Source organism: Heterodontus francisci, chromosome 20 (assembly GCF_036365525.1).
Source record: "Heterodontus francisci isolate sHetFra1 chromosome 20, sHetFra1.hap1, whole genome shotgun sequence".
NCBI lineage: Eukaryota > Metazoa > Chordata > Chondrichthyes > Heterodontiformes > Heterodontidae > Heterodontus > Heterodontus francisci.
Genome location: NC_090390.1, coordinates 45,213,808 through 45,220,633, shown reverse-complemented (window position 1 = coordinate 45,220,633; position 6,826 = coordinate 45,213,808).

The window sequence follows — 6,826 nt, the reverse complement described above, 5'->3', positions numbered from 1 at the left end:
TCCTTCCTAGTTGGACCAAGAACCTACCAGTCAAAGAAGTTCTCCTGAACACATTTCAGAAATTCCTCCCCCTCCTTTCCTTTTACTCTGACATTATCCAGATTGATATTTGGGTCATTAAAGTCCCCTAACACCACTACCATATAGTTCTGCCCATCTATGTGCTTTCCCTGCAGATTTGCTTCCCTATGTCTCTCTCGCTATTTGGAGACCGATACAATACTCCCAATAGCATGATCATCCCTTTTTTTGCTTCTCAACTCTAACCAAATGGATTCTGTCTTTGCGCCCTCAAGGACGTCCTCTCTTTCCAACACAATGTCTTCCCTAATCAGTACTGCCACCCACCTCCTTTTTTTCCTTCCCTATCATTTCTCAATACTTTGTACCCTTGAATATTAAGCACCCAGTCCATACCATTTTTAAGTCACGTTTCCATTATTACCATGACATCGTATTCCCACATGGCTATTTGTGCTTGTAGCTCACCAGTCTTATTCACCACACTTTGTGTGTTTACATACATGCATTGTAAACCTGTCTTTGTATTCCTCATAGCCCTTCTTAGTCTACTCCTATCTAATATGGAACTACTTCTTTCTCTAGTACTAAGACTCTCACTCCTTTATGCACCTTATTCCTCTTTTCTACTTGTTTATGCTGCTGCCCATACCTCTGCCAATTTTATTTAAACCCTCTCCAGCCAGACTAGTGAGCCTCCTTGAGAGGACATTGGTCCCAGTCCTGTTGAAGTGCAACCTATACCTTTTGAATAGGTGCCTCCTGCCCCAGAACTGGTCCCAATGACCCAAGCATCTGAAGACCTCCCTCCTGTATGATGCCTCAAGCCTTGCATTGATCTTCCCTACCTTCCTATTTCTACTCTCACTAGCGCGTGACACTGGAAGTAATCCAGAGATAACTACCTTCCTTCGAGGTCCTACTTTTTTTAACTTCTTCCCTAGATCCTGAAAATCTGATTGTCCCTCAATAACTGGCCTCTCTATGTCTTTGGTACTGATGTGTACCACAACTTCTGGCTCACTCCTTTCCCCCTGCAAATCTTATGCATCCTCTCCATGATGTCCTTTGTAGGATATTCAGAAGGAAATAGAAGGTTGTAGGAGATTCTAGATATAGGGTAGGCAAGGTCATGTAAGGATTTATAGACAAGAACAAGAATTTTGAATTGAATATGTTGAGGAGATAGGGTGGCAGTTTACCTCAGCAAAGATGGGAGTGATTGATGAGTGTGGGACAGGCACATGAGAAAGTTGAAGTTTATAGAAGGTGGAGGATAGGAGCTAAACAGCAAGGAGAATGCTGGAGTGGTTGTGTCTGGAGATACTGAAAGTCTAAAAGAATAAGTGTTTCAGTGTTAGAGGGGCTGAGGTAGAGGTAGAGGTGGGCAATACTGTGAAGGTTGGACATAAGCGATCCTGGTGATGGACAGAACGTGGAATTTAAATTTCAGATAAGCGTCAAACAGGATGTCAAGTATATGAACAGTCTGGTTCAGCCTGAGAGAGTGGCTGAATAGGGTTTGTGGCAACGTCCGTAGATGACGGCATGATACAGGATATTATGGAAACAATCAAGGGGTCAAGAGAAATAGTGGAAAGGTACAGTTAAGTACCTTTGGCGTATATGTGGGAGTCAACCAGGTTCCCGTAGGTGATGTTGCTGTGAGGCAGCATGTGGATGTGAAAAAGAACTGCGCCAAGGACAGACCCATTGTTTCAACCTGTTCCTGCCCCACTGAACTGATTTCTTCCTAACTTGACTATTTTTTCCTCGTCTTGACCAGTCTCTTCCCATCGACATCCTTGACTCTTCTGATGCCCTCCGGCACTTTAACCGTTTCCAATTTCCTGGCCCTAACTGTCTCCTTTTCACCATGGATGTCTAATCTTTCTGCACCTCCAACCCCCACCAGGATGGTCTGAGGGCTCTCCACTTCTTCCTTCAATGGACACCCAAGCAGTCCCCATCTACCATAACCCTCCTCTGCCTGGCTGAACTTTTTCTTACATTGAACAACTTCTCCTTTAATTCCACTCACTTCCTCTAATAAAAAGTGTTGCTTTAGGAACCCACATGCCTGCCTTTTGTGGAATATGTAGAACATTCTTTGTTCCAGTCCTACTCAGGCTCCCTCCCTCACCTACTTTTCTAGTTCATCGATGACTGTATCAGTGCCATTTCCTGCTCTCACCCTGTACTTGAAAATGTCATCACTTTGCTTCCAATTTCCACACTTGTCTTGCCTTTGCATGGCCCATCTCAGATTCTTCCCTTTCTCGACTTCTCTGTCTCCATTTCTGGGGATAGGCTATTGTGATAGAGTCTTTGCATTTAGACTGAGTTCTGTACAGCTTGTGTTTGATTTTTTTTGAGACAGTCCCTGATTTGAAATTGAAACTAAAGGTTTCCAAGTTCTGGGAATCAAACCCAGGTTATACAAATAGTCCTGTGTCTGAGAACAAACGAACAGTTTCTTTTAACCAAGGATGTGCTTGAGTTTCAGTTTCACCAGAAGGCTTTTGAGAGTTAAGGAGGACACTTCAGTTGTTGGAAAAATCAGCCAGTTTGTTGAAAGAGACAGGCTGAGATCTGTAGCTTTTTGTGCTTCCAGAGAGGCTGCTGGGAATTGAAGCAGCTGGTTGAAGCAGTTATTTTGACTGCAGGCAGAGGAGCCTGGACTGAGAGCTGACCATTTGTGAATGACTTAAGACAGCTGTCTTCGGTGACTGAAAATTTATCAGTGGAACCACGCCATCAGGACATTAGTGGGCAAGGCCAAGATTGCTCGAGAGGTGTCAAGACAGAACCATTAAAGGGAAGATTGTATCGTTCACTATCGATGAGACATCATTATTTGGAGGACAGAACTTGAAAAACTACCTGCGCAAGATCCTGATTTTGTTGTACTGTGAGACTGCGCAGCAGCACCTTGTTGATAAGACTATTCTGAGGATCTATAAGGACTATCTTTGTTGCATTTGCTAATTAACATGTAACCTTTAAGATATATACATATAGACCTTGAGTTAACTATTAGTTCATGTTTAATTTATGTTGGTTTTGGTTTGAGTCAGTCAGTGGATTGGATTCCTTTGGCTTGTTGGTGGTCTCCACGGGGATCATAACACTGTTGACAAATATACAGCATAAACCCACTGACTCCCAGAGGGAGCTACCTGACTATACTTCCTCAAGCCCCACTTCCTGTACGGACTCTATTTCATTTCCCAGTCTCTCTGGCTTCGCTGCATCTGTTCTGATGATACAATCTTCCATACTAGCATTTCCGATGTCACCCTTTCTCCTCAACTGAGGAATCCCCCCCACCGTGGTTGACAGGGCCCTCGACTGTGACTGAAAGCAAAATACTGCAGATGCTAGAACTCTGAAATGAGAGCAGAAAGTGCCGGAAATATTCAGCAAGGCTGGCAGCATCTGTGGAGAGAGAAACAGAGTTAACATTTCAGGTCTGTGACCTCTGATGAAGGGTCACAGACCTGAAAGGTTAGCTCTGTTTCTCTCTCCACAGATGCTGCCGGACCTGCTGAGTATTTCTGGCACTTTCTGTTCGCACCTCGACTGTGACTGTTCCATTTCATGCACTTCTGCTCTCACTCCTTTCCCTCCATTCCAGAACCATGATAGGATACCCCTTGTCCTCACCTTTCAATCCCATCAGCCTCCATACTCAACGGATTATCATTTGCCATTTCCACCACCTCCAGCATGATGCCACCACATCTTCCCCTCCCCTCCTCTTTCAGCATTCCAAAGGGACTGTTCCCTCCACGACACTCCGGTCCACCCCTCAATCACCCCCAACAACCCCGCCCTTTCCCATGACACCTTTCCATGCAAACACAGGAGATGCAACACATGACCTTTTACCTCTTCTCTTCCCACCATCCAGGGCCCCAAACACTCCTTCCGGGTGAAACAGTGATTTACTTGTGTTTCTTTCAATTTAGTATACTGTACTCACTGCTCACGATGAGGTCTCCTTTACAGTGGGGGTGACCAAATGCAGATTGGGTGACCGCTTTGTGGATCACCTCCATTCAGTCTGCAAATGTGACTTTGAGCTGCCAGTCACCTGTCATTTTAATTCTTCACCTTGCTCCCACGATGTTGCTCTAGTCTTAGCCTCCTGCAGTGTCCCAATGAAGCTCAATGTAAGTTTGAGGAACAGTACCTCATCTTTTGATTAGGCACTTTACAGTCTTCCAGACTCAACATTGCGTTCAACAATTTCAGATTGTGATCTCTGCCCCTATTTTGTTTCCTTTTTCTTTGCTGCTTTTGGTTTTTCTCTTTTTATTGCTTTTGGATGACACCTGTTAATAATGCCATTCACACCTCCTCTAGACAAATCTTTTGTTCTGTTACTTGTTCCATCACCGCTTCCTTTGGCCTTACACCATGACCTCTTTTGTCATTTAATCTCTCCTGTCTTCCACCCTATCACAAAAATTCCCTTTTGTTCTTTTTCCTACCCTCCCCTCTTTCACTTGCTTTAAAGCTATTGCATTTTTCCCAGTTCTGATGAAAGAACATCAACCTGAAATGATAACTCTGCTTTTCTCTCCAGGGAAGCAGTCAGACCTATCGAGTATTTCCAGCATTTTCTGTTTTTATTTCAAGTTTTAGTTTAATGAGAATCTGAATTAAGAAACGATCTGCATGTTTCACTCATAAAATATAGTACACTGAAAATTTACTGAATATAATTGCATTTGGTGCAAGATAGAAAACATGGGTGCTGTTATATATTGTTATACTATCTGTAAAGTGCTAGGAACTAATTGTTATGTGTAAGTGTTTCAGTGGGGCCACATTCACAGCTGCACTGGAGAGTCATGTGATATGTAATAGAAAACCAGTCTCAGCAGTCCTACAGCAGGCAGCATGCTGGCTGAACAAATCAGTGAAAAGCTCAAGCCTTTCCAAGTTTAAAATGTGATTATTTCCAACATCTGGGAACCAGAAAACAACAAGAAGACGTAACAGGTGCGAATTTCATCTCGGTTGTGCCACAGGCCTAGCACTCTTTTATTGGGGGATGCTGTGCTGCCAACTGCTGCTGGCGTGGCCCACATGGCATTACATCATGAAAAGTGTGCCTGCTCAGACATCCCCAGCATGCGCTGGAAGGTACGGAGTTGGCGCTATCCTGATGTCATATAGCCCTACTGGCTGATATGGCACTCATTCTGCTAATTTGAACCATGCAGGTGCAGGCAACAAATTCATACATCACTTACCAAAGATCAGGCGTTCTGCTGCAAGATGGTCCCTGAACCAGGGATATTTAAAGCACCACTCAACAAGTTGCAGCTGAGGTGTTTTTGACTTACTTTAACTTAGACTGAGTTTGTGGAAGCACTCTCCTGGGTTTAGGAGTTGCCTTTTGGCAGTTGGTGGTTACAGGCAGGGAGGGCAGATGAATTCCTGACCCAAGTATGGGGGCAGTTGTTGTAGTGGCGTTTGCTCTGCAACATGACCAGGACATGGAGCAGAGGATGGACAGAAGGGAATCAGTGTGAGGAGGGAGGAAGAGGGCTCCATACAGAAGGTCCTATCCACCAAGGGTTTTCAGACAGCAGTTATCTTATCTTCACCTGTCCCAGGAGCAATGATTGATGCAACTCAGGGTCAACAGGAAAATGGGACTAAGCTGTGCCATCTCCTGCAACCTGAACTGAAGCCTCACACCAGGGCAAGGATGGCCATGCAAGTGTCCGTGAAGATCATCCTTAACATTAACTGGAGCGCCCGCCCCCTCCATGTCATTGGTGGGGATGGGGTGGGGGGGCGGTGTGGTTTGCCCTGGCCATTTAAATGAGCCACCACGATCAATATCGTGGCGGCTCTGCAATGGGTGGTCTTTGTGGGCGGACCACCATTTTGGAAATTAGTAAAATGCAGCTCAACATCTTTATCCAACAACACGTCCAATTATAAAAACAAAAATGAGCTATTCACCATTGTGCGATCCATTAGTGCCTGTCTTCTGGGTGCCTTTGCTTGTCCTAGTGCTCCTAAGCAGTGCTACCCCAGTGGCTGCAGCATGGCTGGTGGAAGGCTGCTGACGTTCACTGTTGGAGACTGCAGATGGCCTTGCAGGATGCCCTTGAGCAGCTCTGGGCTTTGAGGATCTGGTTTTTGACTGTACCACCTCGGGTTGGGCAGCAGCAATCTGGCTGACTGAGAGGCAACAGCAAGGGTACTGGTGAAGTGGCAGTACCTGTCATCCTGAGAGAGGACACCAGGTTTGACCTCCACAGAGCCACTGTCACTCTCCAGAATGGCACCTCAGCAATCCTAGTAATCTGTTGGAAGATAGAGCCTGCATTCCCTTTGAGCACTAAATCCGCAGCCATGGTGACGAGCTGGGCTTGCATGGAAACGAGCATGGATCTCAAGAGCTTCGTCTGAGCTTCCCTGTAGCACTGAGACGTTATGTGGCTTCTGCCTGTGCCACAATGGAAGTTTAGACAGTGGCTGTCAGATGCTCCATCACAGCCGGGTCTGCTCATGAAGTCATGGAGTTGGCCACCATTGCCACTGTGGTAAGGATGGGCTCCAAGCTCTGCATGATACCTTCTGCCATGTTGGAGCTGACTCTTCCATGCTCCTTGACAGTTGTGCGTGCTCATCAGCCTAATTCAGTAGGCCATCCCATCACAGCCCTCATCGTAGTCCCCTGCCACAGAACTCATCTACAACCTCGCTGTCCAGGGACCTGGCACACAAGCCACCCTTTTCTCCTGGCCTGGCTGCAGCTCACTCATGCCCAATGACT